Source organism: Phocoena sinus, chromosome X (genome assembly GCF_008692025.1).
Source record: "Phocoena sinus isolate mPhoSin1 chromosome X, mPhoSin1.pri, whole genome shotgun sequence".
In the NCBI taxonomy this organism is placed as follows: Eukaryota; Metazoa; Chordata; class Mammalia; order Artiodactyla; family Phocoenidae; genus Phocoena; species Phocoena sinus.
In genome coordinates this window covers 78,771,360-78,791,633 of record NC_045784.1, presented here as the reverse complement: position 1 = coordinate 78,791,633, position 20,274 = coordinate 78,771,360, and positions in this window count along the sequence as shown.

Genomic DNA, 20,274 nt, shown 5'->3' with positions numbered 1-20,274 from the left:
ATCATAGATCAACCATTAAATTGTTTGCATGAATTCTGTTTTTAGATTATCTAACGAAGTCTAGAGATATGTTCTCCAACATGAGAACCTCTAGCCATGTATGATTTCCTTAAATTCGAATTATTTAAAATTAAGGAAAATAAAATATTTAGCCCCTCAGTCATACTAGCCCCACTTCAAGTGCTCAATTGACAAATGTAGCTAGTAACTACCATACTGGACAGTGCAGATATAAAATGTTTCCATAATTGGAAAAAAGCTCTCTTGAACAGTGCTGGTCTAATGGTAATATTTTGGGAGTAACAGAAAGTTGGAAAGGATCAGAGCCTAAGGATACATCCTGACAACAGCAGACCTGGGTAGGGTTCTGCTGTAAAGGATCCTGAATCCTGGGTTAAAGTAAGGTAGTTTAATGTACTAATCATAATTATACTCTCCTCTGGTCATGATTACACCCTTAACCTAGGCCACCATGTAAAACCTATTTTCCCAAAAGGCCGACTACCCAGAAACATCACTCTATTGCTTAATATGAACATCTTATATGTACAACTTATGGTGAATCCATAACATCACCTTCATGTTTAAAGCATATTGATTAATATCACAAATGTGTCAACTTTAAGGGCTCTCAGAGACAAATATTTAAAAACTAATAATTTTTACTCCACTGCAGAGTATACTCTGTGTTGTATAACTATTATGAGGCAAGAACTTAAACTTCTCAATGATTTTCATTAATGAGACATTACTTGTTGAGATGAATTCACAGTAAGTACACTGCAGTCACATTTTGTCCAGTGTTAACTTGAAACTAGGTGATATCTGAGAGCACCACATACATACTTAAATTTAGCATTTATTTTCATGTTGTTTGCTAGACATTAAATTTTATTTCTTGGAAGTACATGCATAGTTAACATTGCTGTCTATATCTATCTATCTATGAGATAATAAGGCTTTATTTACAATGTAAATAGATAATCTAATTACTCCTCTACCTTTAGTTGAAAATCCCTTCTCCTTTGAGGCCTGTAGTGTCCAGCCATATTACTGCTATCATCTTTTGCCCTTCCTTGCCATCTTCACCCACTGATCTATTAGCAATTTTTGAAGATTCTGGTACCTAGAGCACAATCTCTCTCTCCATCCCAAATACTGATATCATCACTGGTAACTTTAAAGTCCATGTAGATAAGTCATCCTAACATCACATATCTTCACCTCAAATCAACAGCTTTCATATCTCAGTCATTCATCCATGCCCAGAACTGCTTCATATTTGAACTCTTAAACTGCAATATGTCACTATTCTAATCCAAATCTGCCATTCTTCCAACTCACTTTCTTTCTTATCTAATCAAGAACTTTAGCTCCTTAACCTGTCCATTTTCTCTCAATGCATCAGCTCTTTTCAATCTTCAGTTCCTTTGCTATACATACAATATCACATTTCCCATTATTATTCCTCTTGCCATGTTCTATAGTCCTTCTATTGTCCTCACCAATCATGCCCTAAAATCCTCAGTTAGTTCTCTTATCTACTTTTTTCCCATTTACCTCCAGGTTTATGATAACTAATGGAGAAGAACACAACAGTGCATGTAGGCATCACTACAAATCCATGCTTGCTCATCTTACCGGTGCTCAGTAATAACTTTTATAATGTCACTAGTCAGCTCCTTATCTTGTTCTCCAGAACAGGTAGTTCAAATTATCACCATTTTAATCTATCCCTCTACATCCTCGTTTTTTTTTTTTTTTTTTTTTTTTTTTTTTTTTTTCCCTCGTTTTAATAGACTATTTCACATCTTATTCCACTAAAAAAACAAAAAAGTCCATCAGCCATGGACTCTTTCATCCTCCTGCCTGCCCCTGACAATCTTATCTGCACCTACTCTCATCTTGCCTTCCTTCATTCCAATTTCAGTAAAGAATGTGTCTGCATTAACTTGATAGGCTGTCATAACAAAGTACCACAAACTGGGTGGCATAAGCAAAACAAAAAAATTGTTGTCTCAGAGTTCTGGAAGCTAGAAATCCAAAATCAATGTGTTGGCTGGGTTGGTTCCTTCTGATGGCTCTGAGGGAAGGATCTGTTTCAGGTCTCTCTGCTTGATTTGTATATGGTCATCTTCTCCCTGTATCTGTTCACATTGTCTTCTCTCTATGCATGTCTCTGAAAATCTCCCTCTTTGCTGAGGGCACTGATCATATTGGATAAGGGCCCACTCTAATGACCTTATTTTAACTTGATTACCTCTGTAAAGACCCATTATCCAAATAAGGTAGAATTCCAAGGTACTGGAGGTAGGGGCTTCAACATAAAAATTAGGAGGACACATTTCAACTCATAACAGTGTCCTTTCTCTTATTATAGCATACTGCTTGCATCCACATGTGTTCTGGATTTAATTCCGCTTTGCCTCTCCAATGATCTCATTCCATCAAGTATTCCTCTCTGTTCCTCGGTCTTCAAACCTCTTCTCTCACTGGCCCCATCATGAAAATCCTCCTTTACCATGTGTTGCTATCTAGCCATCCCTTTCTTTTTCTTTTTACCTTGAATTAAAACCTCTTCAAATAATGGTTTATATACACCCTTAGCATGTGTTCACCTTCATTCCCTTCTCAGCCCACTGGCTTTCATCCTCATTGCTCTACTTAAATTACTCTTGCCAAGGTCATAAGTGACCTATTTGTTAAATCTAGAGACTTTGCAAACAGTATCACAAAATTAATTCCACCTTGTATGTTAAGATTCCTCCATTGGTTTCCACATCACTTCTGGGTTTTCTTATATCATTATTACTATTCTTTCTCAAGCCTTTTTAGATTCCTCTTCTTCTACCTGTGTCTTGAATGTTGCTTATCCTTGGAGATCAGGCTTATTGAGATATAATTAGCATATAGAAAAATTTACCTTTTAAAAGAGTGCCTTTTAAAGTGTGCTGTTTTGACAAATGTATACTGTTGTATAATTACCACTAAAATCAAGATATATAACATTTCCTTCACCTCAAAAAGTTCTGTTGTTTCCTTCGCAGTCAGTATTTTCCTTCTCCATCCCTAGGTTCTGACAACCATTGATCTGATATCTGACCCTATAGTTTTGCCTTTTTTTTAAGGATATTATATAAATGGAATCATACAGAAGGTAGCTTTTTGTGTCTGGCTTATTTTACCTAGCATAATACTTTTGAGATTCATCCTTGCTGTTGCCAAGTAGTATTCCATTGTATGTGGATGTATCACAAATTAGTTTATTAATTTACCAGGTGATATACATCTGGGTTGTTTCTTATTCCACAGAGTTTTATTCTTGTCCCTCTACTCTTTTCAGTGTATACATTCACTCTTGATTATTTTATTAGTACTAATGGTGTTAAATATTTTAACCTTTACAGTGCTGATTCCACAAACTGCATAACCAATCCAGATTGATTTCCCTAGCTAACTATAGACGCCATATAGGCACTTCAACTCTTGTCCAAAATTGAATTCATCATCTGTTTTTTACAGTCATCCACCTATCCTACTCTCACCCTTATCTCAGCCTACCACCTACCCAGTTACTCAAAGCAGAAACCTGAGAGTTAACATAGGTTCCTCATGTCAATTAATGATGAAATCCTTAGTTGTGTTTCTCTTTTGGGTTTGATACAGTTTAGAGATTGAGCCACTCCAACTTTTTAACTGATATTCAAGTGGCAAGAACCTCCATTATTGGGAATACTTCTCAAGAAGTGATCATGAGGGATGTGAGTAACTGACTAGATTGTGTTGCGTCCGATTCAATTGCATGGGGTGAATAGATACTGTTTGTTATTACTTCAATCCTTAATAGTAAACTCGAGGATATAAAATCCCTAGGTTTCAACAGAAGGACTTCAACAGTCCTTCAACAGGACTTTTATCTGATAATATCATCTACCCAAGTTTAGAATATGTTTGAATCTGGCTATAGTCATTAGTGTTGTTTGCCAAATATGTCTGCCTCTCCATCTTTTGCACACAGAGTGGGATTGCACTTCCTTGTCTTCATGCACTTGGGTGGGGCCATGAGATTAGTTTTGGCCAATGATTTTGAGTCAAAGAGATATGTGTCACTTTCATGCCAAAATATTGAATAGTTGATGTGAGATTCCCCAGTGCTTTCTTTTACCCTTTGGTATGGTGACTAACAATGTTATGATGGCTATGCTGTCAGTCTGGGATTTTTAGTGACTATGATGATCAGAGACACCCCTGATCATCTGTACTGAACCTGTAGAATGAGTGAAAAATAAACTTTAGTCGTTTTAAATTAGGTTTGGGAATTGATTTTTGCTGCATGACAATATAGCCTATTCTGATTGATACCAGTTCTTTTTTCCATACTTATTCTCTCTGAGGTCAAGTCATATCAGTTCTGGGGAGAATGCAAAATATTATTGTTATTTAAAAACATTGATGATAGGGTGGTTGGAAAAAGAGAAAGTAGTTAATAAATTGTAAAAATATATTGGAGGGCTTCCCTGGTGGCGCAGTGGCTGAGAGTCCGCCTGCCGATGCAGGGAACACGGGTTCGTGCCCCGGTCTGGGAAGATCCCACATGCCGCGGAGCGGCTGGGCCCTTGAGCCATGGCCGCTGAGCCTGCACGTCTGGAGCCTGTGCTCCGCAACGGGAGAGGCCACAACAGTGAGAGGCCCGCGTACCGAAAAAAAAAAAAAAAAAAAAAAAAAAAAATATATATATATATATATATATATATATATATATAGGAAAGATCTCATAGAAGGCATATAATAATCATAATAGTGATAATAATGACAGATAATACTGAGTGAAACTTACCACGTGATAGGAGCTGTGCTAAATACTTCACATACATTATGTTATTTTTCACAACAACCTTATAAGAAATTATTAGTACTATTATCATCATCATCACTTTATAGATTAAAAAACTGAGGCACATACAGTTTAAATGACTTGTACAAAGACACACATAAGGACATTTCAAAAGTTTAAAACTGAAAATCAGGCCCCATGGGTCTAAAATAGGAAGAAAACTTCACAAAGTTTGTAGAAGATTACACACGTTGCTCTGATTGTATTCTCTAAACAATTTTGTATTCAAAGATTAGACCTTCTGCAGAAAAGATGGAAAATTAAATTCAAAAAGCCTATTCAAGGACATTCAGATTCATTACATAATTACCACTGAAATTGCACAGCACCTCATAAAAAAAGGAGTTTTGCTACTAAGAGTTCAAAGAAAGCACAAGTATATGTGTAAATTCAGCATTTTAATGGTGTTCTTTTTAAAAAAAGATTTTTTTTGTTGTTGCAAAACATTACATCAATGGGACAAGTTCTTATGTCTGTGTTATACCTGGTCTTTAAATGTACAAAATATCACATCCAACCTCTGCTTCTGTAAACATTTTAATATGACCAATATCATTTTTATTCATGTATTTCATAACTTGCTGATATAACAAGGCAGATTCTTTTAAAGTGTAAGCAAATTCATAAAGTGTAGTTATTTCAGAAATGCCATTAACTTATTTCAGACCATTATCATTACAGTGTGAATTTTATACTGTTAATAATAGGGAACCATTGAAAGACAGAGGCCTAAATTAAGGCAAAGGTACTTTGGACAGAAAGGAGTAGACATATTTGATATGCATTGGGAGGTAGAATGGATAAGACTTAGGATACAGAACAGGGAAGATTGAGTTGAAGGAGGAGGGAAAGATTGGCATGGAGTATGTTCCTGCCCACATATGATAAACCTAACAGAACACCATTATGGGGATTTTGAGGCAACAAAAGAGTAGCATAAGAATATCTGGTACATATAGGGACAGATGGTGTATACCTGAAAGGGTTAGGGGCTGATGACATAAGGTAGGAGCAGAGTGCTAAGAGAGAAATGGGAAGCTGTTTCCACAGGTTTTCAGAGGGTCAGCTTTATTGTTAGTTCTCATGTGGAGAAATTTGCTTGTCAGCAGATAGGTTTTACTACACAGAGGTAGCACAATTCATCTTTAAACAGGAGGTTCCTCTTAATTTCTTGTCCCTGTCAGTTATTAAATAGCCCATTCACACTGATTGTCCTTCCTAGTCTAACATTTCTCTAGATTCTCTGTCAGTCTCAGTTGCATGGCTTCCTGGTTAGACATCTTTATGTCTACCATCTATCCGATCACCCAGTTTCACTCACATACCTCTACTCTCTGCTCCCTTCCCTTTTTTGTTGCTGTGATGAAACAAGCTAGTTGGATTAATTCATACTGGTCATGACCCAAATATTGCCTGGACTGCTGAAATCTGAAAATAAGTTTTATATTTATGCTATAAAATAAAATGTGTATTCCAAACACAGCAGGTTACATTTTTTACATTTTCTCCCCAAAAGAAGGCTTTTTAATGCCTTCCTTGTAATGCGAGTGCTTTTTTTCTCTGCTGTAAAATTCCTTCTCCTCACTTTCCTAAAGAACTCCTGCTCACCTCTCAATAGCCAATTCCATTGTCACCTCTTCCTTGAAACCTGTTTTGGCTTTCGCTAGGCAGAATGATTAGTTCTTAATCTGTGCTTATAACATCCTGTGCAGTTATCTAAATACCTTATAATCCAGAAAACTGCCTGGTTCATGCCCAATTAAACTATCTCCCTTTCTCTCCCTCTCTCTCTCTCTCTCTCTCATCACACACACACACACACACAATTATGTGCCCAATTCAAGGGTGCACAGCACAGAAAGAAAAAAAAATAACTTCTATAATTCATTCAGCTTAGTCAGGAATCCAGCCTCGCTTCATTGTCATTTATTCATCTGAGATATATAAATTTTGAGGCACTGGGAACCTCATTCTTTGCCAGATTTTCTCCATTCTCTCTCTCCACCTTCTGAACCTGGCCCATATTAGTATGTGTTAAACTTCATTTCATGCATGTGTATTTATGGTACAGTCAAAATTAATAGCCATTCATCTTCATATGCCAATTCTACAAATCTATTGGTTTACATATCCATGCAAAATTCACAAGACACTCTCTTAACACATAACTTAATTCATTTCCCATATCGTGTTTTATTATTTGCCTACATCAGAAAGCCTATGTCGCTAAATAACTTACTCTGTGAAATTAGAATACATTTTTCTTTAACTGTCTGTTTGCCTCTGTCCTTTCCTCAAAATAATATTCAGCATCTGCTCTATCCTCTGGGTAAATCAACAGGCAAACTGACAAAACAAGACAAAAGTTAAATAATGATGAAAGTGATGTTCTTAGTGTTTTCATATAGAAAGACACATTGTTATGGAAACTGTTTTTCTTTGTTTCTCTTCATAACAAAAATCATTTCAACAATATGGGATATTGTATGTCTTGGCATCATGAGGAAAAGGGCAGGTGTATGTTTTTGAAAGTCAGGTATTGAAAGGAGAAAAATGTGTTAGCATACTCCTCTGACTAGTTAGCTGTCCCATTTGGCATGAGTGTGCTTATGCTAAACAGTTTCATAATGTTATTTGGTAAAATTATGTGAGAGAAATATCTAGCTTGAAGAGCATTAGGATTTATATTGCTTAATGGAAGGCTTCTTTTTTAAATGTATTAGGATAGAACTTAGAGAAGACAACTTAGAAATAAAGAACTTAGAAGTATGTGTCTAACTTTGTCTGGCATACCACACTATGGGTCAGTTCATTCACCACCAAATATCTGAAAGAAAACTGAAAACAAAAATAATTTATCTAGATTTTGATGTCAGGTAGGAAACACTTGCTATTTTTAAGGCACACGTGATTTTCGATATTGCTTTCCAACTTACAGTCCTTGTTCCCTATGACAGAGAGCAATTAACATTGTCACTAGTAGCTTTTCCTCTCTGGGAGCCACTCCCCGCTGCTGTAAGATTCAACATGTTCTCCAACTCTGTCTAGCCTTCTTTTCCTAGGAGAGTTAGATTTCTAGATATAAATTATAGGGTAAAGAAAGTCCCTACAGTGCACTCTGCACATTGAAGAACAAAGTTCCCATTGTAAAGCCTTAAGTCAAGTTCAATGATGCATTCCTGTAGAGACCAAATATTTTTGAAGGCAAAAAAGACAATTCTCTAATTCCACATGAAATAAATGTTTCAAAAAGGGGTGAAGCTCTTTCAGGTATCGAGAAAATGTGGAGTCAACAGGGGAAAGGTGGACTCAAGCAAATGGTCTTGGCACTCTGAGAATAAAAATGTATCAGATCAGTATCAATCATTTGGAGAACTTTCTCCATAATAGAGTATTCAGGGCTACTAGACCACCTTTGCTTAACACTGTCTGAGCCATGGAACCACAATTCTATGTCTCATTTGCGACCTTATTCTCAGCCTACCTTGGCCATTTCCCTCCAACCATCAACAACTTCTGTATTAACTCAGCTATCTCAATCAGTGCCCTTCCTGACTAGCCAGCTCAAGGTTTAAGGTAGTGAGGCTCTCTATCTGATCTGCCCTTGAATTATTCTTTGCTGATTTCTAGACTTCTGTTTTCAACTACTTCTATCCTGAGATCCCTGAACTAGGAAACCAATCCCTAGGTTGTTACCACATGGCCCATCATTTCAGCAGCAAGCCACAATATTCTGTCTCTCATACCTTGCTTGATCTAAATAAAACAAAGAGACAATAAACAACAATACCAACAAAATCATTGATGCTAATACATTGGATAATTTGCACCTAAAAGGAACTTTTCCTGTGCTAAACTTCTGAATTACATTTTCTGTTATTGATACCTGAAGAAGATTCTAACAACATTCTGCACACATGTATTACTTTTGGGTTTTGAATAATCAAAAGATACCTTTTGTGACTGGACATTACCTTTCTATTAAAGAAAACACTAAAAGTTGAAGTAGAGTGGTAGACAAACAGAAGCTTTATTTCTGCAACACTACGTGGTGCCCTTTCAAGTATGTAAATATTTTTGTCAGCAGTGTCTTGAAACAAATGTGGTCATGTACTTTCACAGTGCTATAGTTTTGGCCACACAAGCATACCTTAATTGTGCCTTTTTAAAAAGATATAATTCACATAACATAATATACCATTGTAAATTGTAGGATTCAGTGGTTTAGTATATTAAAAATGTATAGCTATCACCACCATCTAATTACAGAACATTTTCCACATCCAAAAAAGAAATATCTTGCCCATTATCAGTGACTCCTTTCCCTATCTTCCCCCTTCCAAGCCCGTGAAAACCACTAGTCTACTTTCTATCCATATGGATTTGTCTTTTTCAAATATTTCATATAAAAATATTTATACAATATGTGACATTTTGAGTCCAGTTTCTTTCACTTGAAATAATGTTTTCAAGGTTCATTCATGCTATAGCACATATCAATACTGTTTTTTCCCTTTTTATGGCAGAATAATATACCATTGTGTAGATATACCACATTTGTTTATCTAGTCATCATTGGATGGACATTTAGATTGTTTCCGTGTTTTGGCAGTTTTCAATAATGCTTCTATGAACATTCACGTACAAGTATGTGTGAACACATTTTTAATTCTCTTGGGTATATATATATATATATATATATATATACTGGGTAGCTGGGTCACATGATATATTTGTGTTTAACTTTTAGAGGAATTGCTGAGCATTATTACATAGTGGCGGCAACATTTCACAATGATACCAGAAATGTATGAGGATTCCAATTTCTTCACATCTTTGCCAAAACTTGTTTTCAGTTTTTAAAATTGTAGCCATCCTACTGGGCATGAAGTGATATCTCATTCTAGTTTTGATTTACATATCCCTGATGACTAGTGATGAGAATCTTTTCCTGTGCTTATTGTCCATTTGTATAAATTCTTTGGAGAAATGTCTATTAAATCCTTTGCCCCCTTTATAATTTAATTGTCTTTTTATTGTTGAGTTGTAAGAGTCCTTTATTCATTCTGGATGGTAGTCCTTTATCAGATATATAAATTTCACATATTTTCTCCCATTCTGTGGGACGTCTTTTCAATTTTTTCGTAGTGTATTTGGATGCATAAAAGTTTTTAATTTTGATTAAGTCTAATTTATCAATCTTTTTGTTTTGTTGCTTATGCTCTAGGTGTCATATCTTAGAAAGCATTGCTTAATACAGGGTAAAGAAGATTTACTGCTTTATTTCCCCACAAGTTTTATAGTTTTACCTCTTACATTTATGCATATGATCCATTTTGAGTTGATTTTTATGTATCGTGTGAAGAGAGCAAAGTCATACTTTTCCATGTGAATATCCAATTATTCCAATAACATTTGTTGGAAAGACTAAATCTTTCCCCATTGAATGGTCTTGGCACCCTTTTTGAAAATCAGTTAACCCAGATAAATGAACTTATTTCTGAACTTGTAATTATATTCCATTGATCTGTATGCCTCTCCTTATGCCAGTGCCACACTGTCTTGATTGCTGTAACTTTGTAGTAAGTTTCAAAATTGGGAAATATGAGTCCTCCACTTTTGCTGTCCTTTTTCAAGATTTTTTTTTGTTATAGTGGATCACTCGCATTTCCGTATGAACTTAAGGATCAATTTGTTAATTTTTGAAAAATAGCAATTGGAATTTAGATAGAGATTACATTGACTCTGTAGACCAATTTGGGGAACATTGCCAGCTTAATATTAAGTCTTCCAAACCAGGAACACAGATTATCTTTATATTAACTTAGGTTTTCTCTAATTTATTTCAATAATGTTTTGTAGTTTTCTTCTCCTTCTATGACTCTCATATCACATATTTTGGTTTTCTTAGTGAGGTCTCATAAGTCTCTTAAACTTTTTTCACTCTTTTTCATTTTTTGTTTTCTTTTTGTTCCTATTATTGGATAATTTCAAATGACCTATCTTCGAGTTCACTGATCCTTTCTTTTGCTTGATCTAGTTTAGTTTTGAGCCCCTCTAGTGAATTTGTCAGTTCAGTTATTGTATTCTTTAGCTCCAAGATTTCTGTTTATTACTTTTGAAATATTTTCTGTCACTTTGTTGACATTCTCACTTTGTTCCTGCATGTTCTCCTGATTTTGTTGAGCATCTTTATGATGGTTATTTTGAATTCTATGTGAGGTAAATCATGTATCTCCATTTCATTAGGGTTGGGTTCTAGAGAATTATCTTGTCTGTTTGTTTAGAACGTATTTCCAGTAGCCCCTGTAGTGAGGGGCTACTACAAATACCTTCATACTACTCCAAACTGCTGTATTTGTTCTCAGTGGTGTTTAGGTATCTAGAGTATGCTCGGTTTCATCAGCACTCTGAGACAGGTGAAACAGAACCAGTGCCTTTGGCAGCCCCCAGTAATTTGGAACATTGGATATGCAGTCCAACTCTTTCTCTCCCCAAAGAGAAGTTGGGAGCTAGGTGTTTCCTCTCGATCATATGGTACTGTGCCAAGGATAGGGATTATGGTAAGAGTATATTTTCCTACTGGCTTTGATGTGACTAGTTTCATGCTTGCCCAGGGTGTAGAAACTTCTCAACTAGATTCTGGACTTCTCACAAAAGGAATTTGTTCATTTATTGTTGTTTCAGTGTGCCTATGAGGGAAAGTGGGGTCTAGGGTTTCTACCATTTTGACATCACCCGCCATTTATTCTTTTTTAATGTAGACATTTACAGCTATACATTTCCCTGGAAGCATAGTTCTCTCTGATTCCCATTTGTTTTAGTATGTTATGATTTCATATTTATACTTCTCTAAGTTCTTTTTTTTCTAATTTTACATGTAATTTATTTTACCCATTTGTTATTTAGGAATGTGTTGTTACATTTCCACATATTTATGAATTTCCAAAATTTCCTTCTGTTATTGATTTCTAATTGCATTCTGTTCTGGTTGAAGAACATACTTCGTGTGATTCCAATCTTTTAAAATTCATTGTGACTTTTTTATGACCTGACATATGGTCTATCCATATGTTACATAGTAAACTGTTCCATGAACAATTAAGAATACTATGTATTCTGCTGTTTGTGGGTAGAGAGTTCTATAGATGTCTGTTAGGGCTAGGTTGGTTGATTTATAGTGTTCAAATCTTATATTTCCTTGTTGATCTTCTGATTATTTTTCTATCCATTATTGAAAGTACATTATTGATGTGCCCAATAATTATTGTTAAACTTCATTTACGTTCGTTTTTATTTCATGTATTTTAGGGCTCTATAGTTAGGTTCACACATGTTTAGAATTGTGGTTTTTTTCGGCCTTTTTTTGATTATAAAATGTCCCTTTTGTTTCTAATAACAAATTTTGTCTTAAATTCTACTTTAAACTAATTTTTATTAGAGTATAGTTGATTTACAATGTTGTGTTAATTTCTGCTGTACAGCAAAGTGAATCAGTTATACATATACATATATCCACTCTTTTTTAGATTCTTTTCCCTTATAGGTCATTACAGGGTACTGAGTAGAGTTCCCTGTGCTATACAGTAGGTCCTTATTAGTTATCTATTCTGTATATAGTAGTGTGTATATGTCAACCCCAATCTCCCAATTCATCCCACTCCCTCTTTCCCCCTTGATAACCATGTTTGTTTTCTACATCTGTGACTCTATTTCTGTTTTGCAAATAAGTTCATTTGTACCATTTTTTAAGATTCCACATATAAGTGAAATCATATGATATTTGTCTTTGTCTGACTTACTTCACTCAGTATGACAATCTGTAGGTCCATCCATGTCAGTACAAATGGCGTTATTTTGTTCTTTCTTTATGGCTGAGTAATATTCTATTGTATATATCTACCACATCTTGATATTTGTATAGCCACTCCACCTCTATTTCAGGTACTGTTATCAAAACATATATTTTTCCATCCATTGTTAATAGGGTGCAGAGGTGGTATGACTGCTTGGATTGTGGGAACACTGGTGGTACCAAATGTGCAGGGAAGCTGGTGGCCATGGGCACAAGAAATATGGCCCTAGTGAGGGCCTTTTCTGGCACCCAGTGTAAGGCACGTGAGGGCCAGCACTGGCTGGGGTTTTTCTGGCACCCAACAGCAGGCACGTGAGGGCCAGCCCTGAGGGGGCTTCTTTTATTGTCATTGGTAGGCAAGAGAGAGGTTACAATAGTGGCTCCTCCCCCTGCATGTGACTCAGCAGCAGCACCCTGCCTCCATCTCAGTCCAGTCTTCCTCCACAGGCACTCCCTGCTGCTGATTTCCTCCCTCCCATCCCTCCAGTCTATCTTCCCACAGCCAACAGCAGCCCCAACTCTGGACCTGTTCTTCAATCCCCACGCGCTAGCTCCCAGCCCCCTTGCACATATGTGAACACACGTCCCAGTCCAGGGCACGTAGGGCTGTGGTACAGACCAACTGTGTATTTCTCACTCTGTCCCATCTGCCACAGATCAGCCGTTTCACCCTCTTCCAACGGCCTCAAATGCGTCCCTTCTGTCCCAAACGATTTCCCTGTCAGAGCGGGGTTTCCCCGAATTTGGGAATCTCTCCTCTGCTTCAGCTTCCCCGCCCCGGTGTGCAGGTCCCATCCCTCTTCCTCTCCTCCTCCTTTTCCCTTCTTTTTTTTCCGTCCTACCCAGTTATGCAGGGATATTTATAGTCCTTTCTGGTGTCCAATCTTTTGCTAGTTTTCAGCCAGTGTTCTGTGAGAATTGTTGCATCTATAGATGTATTCCTGATGCATCCATGGAGAGATGAACTGCACATCCACCTACTCGGCTATCTTAAATCCTCTCTCTTTCCATCTCGATTTAATTCACTAATACTGTGTATTAAGTCTTCCAGGTATTCATATTTAATTTCACCTTCTTTGTTAAATATTTTCCATTAGAAAGCTAAACAAATAGACTATTTCATTAGTAGTGGACTTTCACATTTTCTTCATAGAGTCGCTGCCATTTATTATATACTAGTGTTTGAAATGAATGTAGGTAGTAGTTTCTCAGACTTAATTTTAGAATTTCAATTTACAGTTGTTTATAATGCAAGAGTTATGCATTAAAAATAGTGACTGTATAAACAACTTTTAAAATTTATTATTTTACTCTCTAGATCAATAATTCCTTCCAGATTTCAAATAAAGTGAAATGTAAAAAGATTTGAGATTAGCATCTATACTTTTAATTTCTTGGGATGAATTTTGCTATTCTACTATCTTTCTCATATTCTGAAGATGATTAGTCTGGATGATATTAAGATTTTAGGGCCAAAATAAAGTGGTCCAAAAGTTTTGTGTAGGTTATTTATATAATAAACCATGCAGCTTGCTTGGCACAAGAATAAAAACAAAGCAAGTAACTGTATTCCTATTGCTCTCAAAATAACTGTGTTTTTTTGCCTATTTGTTTATTTTGCTCTTCTTTCCACTTTTCTTAATATTATGGATTTATACCCAAGAGGTTACACATTTTGAAGAAGTTTCAGTTTATAATTTTATTAATTAACATTTTACCCAGTGAGTTTAACTAGAAAATATTACATACGATTTAAATAGAAAGACAGTAGTACAGTTGTAAATTATGTTTTTTGAGAAGTTAAGATCATATATTTAATTTACAGAAGATTGGAGCTGGTAATATAGAATGGATTTGCCACAAATGGAATTAATTAATGGTGTAGTGAGAATGGAATAATCTGGTTGTGCAGTCATGAATCTCTTTTTAGACAAAGATATATTTGAAAAGCAGACGCTTTTATTTGTGTATGTATGGACAAATTTGTATTCTCAATAGGATATAAATTTCATTCATTTTATTTTTTAAGAAGTTCTAACATAACATTAGTATAGACAAAAACAATATTTTCCAGTCATTGGTTATGTAAGGGTTATCTTCATTCATATTTTCCATTTACTTCCCTATATTTAGTATTATTTATCCATTAAAAGTTGACTCAATTTTGAAGCCATGTATTTAGGCTATTTATATTCTTTCTAATATATTTAATTTTTAAAACATATATGTTTATTACAAAAATGTTTGCCTACGTACGTCCTACAATACTCTCACGTATTACCAGTGTTAATGGACCACTTAGTCCTTTAAATGGAGACACTGTTAGCAGTCAACTACTCTCCCTCCATCTTGGTTAATTTCACAAGTCCTGTGCTATCTGTTGAGAAACATCAAGTAAAATATTCTGTAGAGGGAACTAGGGTGTAATCATTTTACAATCTTAGAGCTGGAAAGGTTTTTTGAGATCAATGAGACCAGTGATTTTTTAAAGTTTGTTTGTTAAAGTTGTAAAACTTATTCATCAAATCTTCTACAAACCTCAGTATATAAAAGCAATAACACCTGAGTTGTTTGAGCTGAAACTGGTTATTTATTGAGTAGCTACAATGTGTTAGGTACTATGCTCAACATTTTACAAATGTCATCCCATTTAATCGTACAAGGTCCCAATGAGGCAGGCACTATTATTTGAGGAAACTGAAGTTTTGAGTGAGTACTGTGCCTCAGTTCAATGCCAGTCATTTTCTTATTTGCTCCACTGTATTGCATTTTATTACACACTGATATTAGTACCTAAGAGAGTGCATAAACGACTTTACTATCTGAATCACAACCAAAGGAAAGCTAAGAAAATATTCTTCCATGATTTGCAGGAAGATGAGCCCACTTGGACCTGAATATTTTCCACTTAGGAGAGCCTAGAATTGATAAGGGAAATCAGTCTAGGCAAAACCTTGGAGCCATCTGGCAATACTACTGCTTATGAAACCAAAGCCATAGTTGCCAGTTTCTATGTATTAATGCACCCAGCTGGCCTTTTCTGCAAGTCGTAACTTCTTTGAGTCATGAATGCCTTAAGGAGACCAACGATGTCAGTTCTGATATACCCATGTAACAGGTCAGGTAGAGAATTGGACTGAGCATTTGTCAATGTTGATTTTCTGTCCTGCCACATTTTGTCTCTTGAGATTTCAGAATAATATCACCATTTGAATAGTTTGAGGAAAAACCTGTCACAACTTGATCTTTGTTCCCCTTCAGTATGACACAAAGTGGTGTTGAGAAAAAAGAAGCCACAGAATACATTCATTCAAATAGATACCCCTTTCTACATACAGCAAGGAGTATAGTCAAGCACAGTCACACATGCAAGATGATGTGAAGAGTAGTCTAGGAGCCTCTCAGCCCTAAATGAATGTCCCCATCCAAATGCCATTATGACTTAAATTCCACCATTAGAGATTTATTCCTTTGAAAATTTTCATTTTATATTTCTTTGAATATGTCAGTGAATCTGATAATAGTTAATGAAATGCTTTATTAACTTTTCTCCTTATATTTATACAGGTTAAAAGAGGCAAACTCTATATAGAAAGGGAAGGCTAGGTATACCAAATACAAACTGCTTTTATTAAAATTTTAGGTATAGCTGATTCTATATCTTAAACTATTTGATTCATTTCTCCCATGTTCATAACAATTTTTTCTACTCTATCCATCGTTTTTTTTTTTTTGCCCAACTAAAATTGAGGTGACTAGATCTTCCTTTCCAGCTCTTAAAAGAATTTTAAAAATCAAGATGAACACAATATTAGAACTATTATAATTTGCTAAGTTCAGCTGTTTTCTTGACTAAATATTTTACTCTTTCAAAAAGCATCAAGTGAACCAGTATTTACGTAAAACAAAACTAAAAAAATTGAAATATGACCAAATCAAATTTTCATTAAATAGAACCAACTCACACACTAGTATATTTTCCTAAATTCAGAGCATTTATGAAATTTAATGTCCTGAGCATAAACAGTTCAATGATTAAAAATACTTCTCAGTTTTCTTTTCCCTCTTCATCCAATTTAATGATTAAGATTTTCTTAAGGATGCTTTTAATGGTCAATTTCAGAATAATTGTTTGGATCCATTATGTCAGTGATACAATTTGATTATAACAAAAACCACAAACTTTTGAAAAATTACCTATACAAGGGCCAAAATTTAAGGTCTTTAACTAGTGTAGTTTTAAAGGATTATTCTCTGATTAAAGTATATTCTTAGAAAAAAAGATGATTTAAAAATTTAACTTCTCCCAGTCTTTCTAAAAAAAGATATAAATAAAAATAAAAATTTAACTTCTTTTATGAAGAGGAAAACAAATTTTTTCATGCATGGAGATTTTGTGCATGATTCAGCTCATTCAAAATTTATTTGCCATACAATGATAAAATAAGCAAAAATTTGGACAGAAATAATAGTCATACATTCAAGATTTAGTGGAATGTCTGAATTTATCAGTCTTCTCAGTGACCTAGGATCAACATCTATAAAGGTATTTTTTAATTCCATTAAGTGATTATTAATAAATATTTCTGTTAATGTGGAAAATGGAAATTCTACATAGACAGGCTTTCTATGTTCTATCACTTGACCTGGTTTAATTGTTTTAGATATATTAGTGCATTACCCATCCCACTTCCTTTATTAGCATATCTTTGTAACTACTATGAAATGTTATTTAAAAATGATCAAAGTTGAACAGTAGTTTTGCCTGCAGCTTGAAAGATTTATTTAACAAAGTGTTATTTAACAAAGGGGGATTATGTAGATTTCAAGTGATTATCAAAATATGAGTCAGCTTCATTTTACCTTCAAGAAGAAAAACAAAAAATAATAAAGGAATAAGAGAATCAGAGAATTGGTCAATATAGCAACTGTTGTGATAAAAAAACTAGAGATAGAAAAGTGGGTCAAAGTTTTCAGATATTATTTATAGATTTCTAAAAACATCAGGAAGTAGTGCTTAAAACCAACAAAAACTCAAATAATGCTCTCTTTTAGCTCACCATAAAAACAGTATTACAAATAATCTCTTATAAATAAGATACATAGCTAAAATAATATTACTCAAAACTATAATTTTCCTATAAATAGCCCTATAAACCATACTTAGGATATTATGCCATTTAATCACTTACACTCAGGAGGAAGCTAATATAATCACCTAGGATTCCCCCCCCCCAAAAAAAATAAAATCTTAGCTGACAATTCCTTTGTCTTCAGTGTTATATAGTGAATTGTATATATAAATGGCAATACTGACCTTAAACCTCTGGTTACAAAATTCTGAGTAACCTTTGACATAGGCGTGAGTTTTTCACTGATGCTCAAAAGGGAAAAAAATGCCAAAGAAACATTTTAAAATGTAATTGTGCTAATTTAGCTGTTTATGAATGGCAAAGCTATATGTTTCTAATAATTACCATGGAAAACAAATGTATATAATTTATTAGAGTATAACATAATGTTAAAGTTTAATGAGATTTACTATTTTTGAAAATATGTGAAATTAAAGAGAATAAAAAGTTAGTTAAACTTAATGCTATTTACCAGTACATACCAGATACCACTTGTTAACCCTGAAGTGGTTTGGTGATTTGTAGATCAGTTGTCTAAAAATAGACTGGCTCTCTGGATAACTGACATTTTGGAGATTCATTTTAGTTTTTGATCTTCTGTGATTAAGATGGTGAGAAATATCTGATTTCATCCTAATAATGTTGAGTCAGTGTGCCACACTGGCAAGCCAATGGATTACAGAGGATAGAGACTTCATAGGAAAAAAATGCGGGTTTTAAATGAAAGTTCGAAGTGATGCAGAAGTTTCACCTTTTAATATTCACCTTAAGTGAAGATCTCAGCTACCTCGGAAAAATAGGACTTATAGACAACACTGGAGTATTGTCTAGTATACTAGGACTTTTTACCATGTATAGTTCCTTTTGTCATCTCTACAAGATTTATAGAACTCTTTAAAAGTGCTTACAGTGAAACATAAGAGTTTTAAAACAAAACTTGTTTTATGGTGGTCAGTCTTCATTAATGTTCAATGTGTGTTTTCTGTTTGTTTGTTGCAGTGTTTTACGTAAGTGCAATAAATCAAGCTTACTTTGTTTTTCAAATCTAGTATATTTTTTTCCAATTCTTTAAAGAGAGCTGTATTGACTCACTATGTTGGTGGAATTGGCAATATTTCCTTGCAACTGTATTAATTGCTTCATAAAATGTGAGGCTCTGCTATTGGGTAACAGAAGGGTAACACAATGTGCCACCCTAAAATATGCCACTTTGGCATGTGGAGCTGAAGGCAGTCAAGACCCAGTAGACTCAAGAAGAGCTTTTTACCTCCCATTTAACATCCCAGAACCTATTAGTGTATAGGGAAAATTAAAAATACTTATTCTTTTCTTAATTTACATACTATTGTTTTTCAATATTTTAGTTTTCCTTTGCTCCAGTGACTTATTGGAGGTGTCCCTTAATTCCAACAACAAAAACTACATTTTACTCAGAATCTAGAAATTTTGTGGCAGAGTAGCTTGTCCTGGGCCATACTATACAAAAAATGGTATTGAGAAAACAGGAGTTAGGAGTTAGTAATTCAAGTCATTTTATTGACAAATACATTTTTAAATAAATAAGTTCAAAGTAGTTTTCTTGAAAATAAATGACCTTTGTATTCAAAGTAAATGCAGATCAGAAAACATAGAAAAAGAAGTCATATGAGCTTATTGATTTCTCTTTACTTATTTAGTTTTCCTTTAAAACTAGTGTAATAGATCTGGTAAGTTATGGATTGATATCCACAGTAATTGCTAGAAATTAATTAATAGAGACTTACTTGACATTTGGATGTGAGGAGAGATTATTTTTCCTAAATGTGGCTTTTACATATTTTGGCATTTGACGTATGATTCATATTTCACTTATGCAAACATTAAATCTATCATTAGGGATGAATAAGTTATGTGACATTAAATAAGGATTGCCTTCTAATTTCTATACCTATTCCTAAATTCCTTCACCTGACAATTCTTTGCTCAAGTAAATTGATACGTAAGGAAAGTAATTAAGAAGTTTTCATTTTACTTAAGTTCTAAAAAATGATTTCTTCAGTCTTCTTCAGTATTGTGTCCCTATGTCACAACTTAAGGATGAGTATACTAATATTGAAATTAATTGCATGTTAACACAAGTAACCTTCATGTTCTTTATGTCTAATTTCTTAGCTTTAAAATAAATTGGTTTACTGAGTAATGATTGACCTCAACATACTGATTTTTGCCATATCCCCAATTTTGCTTTTTAAAAGTCAAATCCTTTGGTGAGATTTAATTGTTTTATATTTAGATTGTAGGTGGGAAAACAATATAGTCGATATGCACAAAGGGATATTGCTTCCTTGAATATTCATTCATACTTATGCATGTGCAGAGGTGGATGACATTCCGTCAAAATAGGTAATCATGAG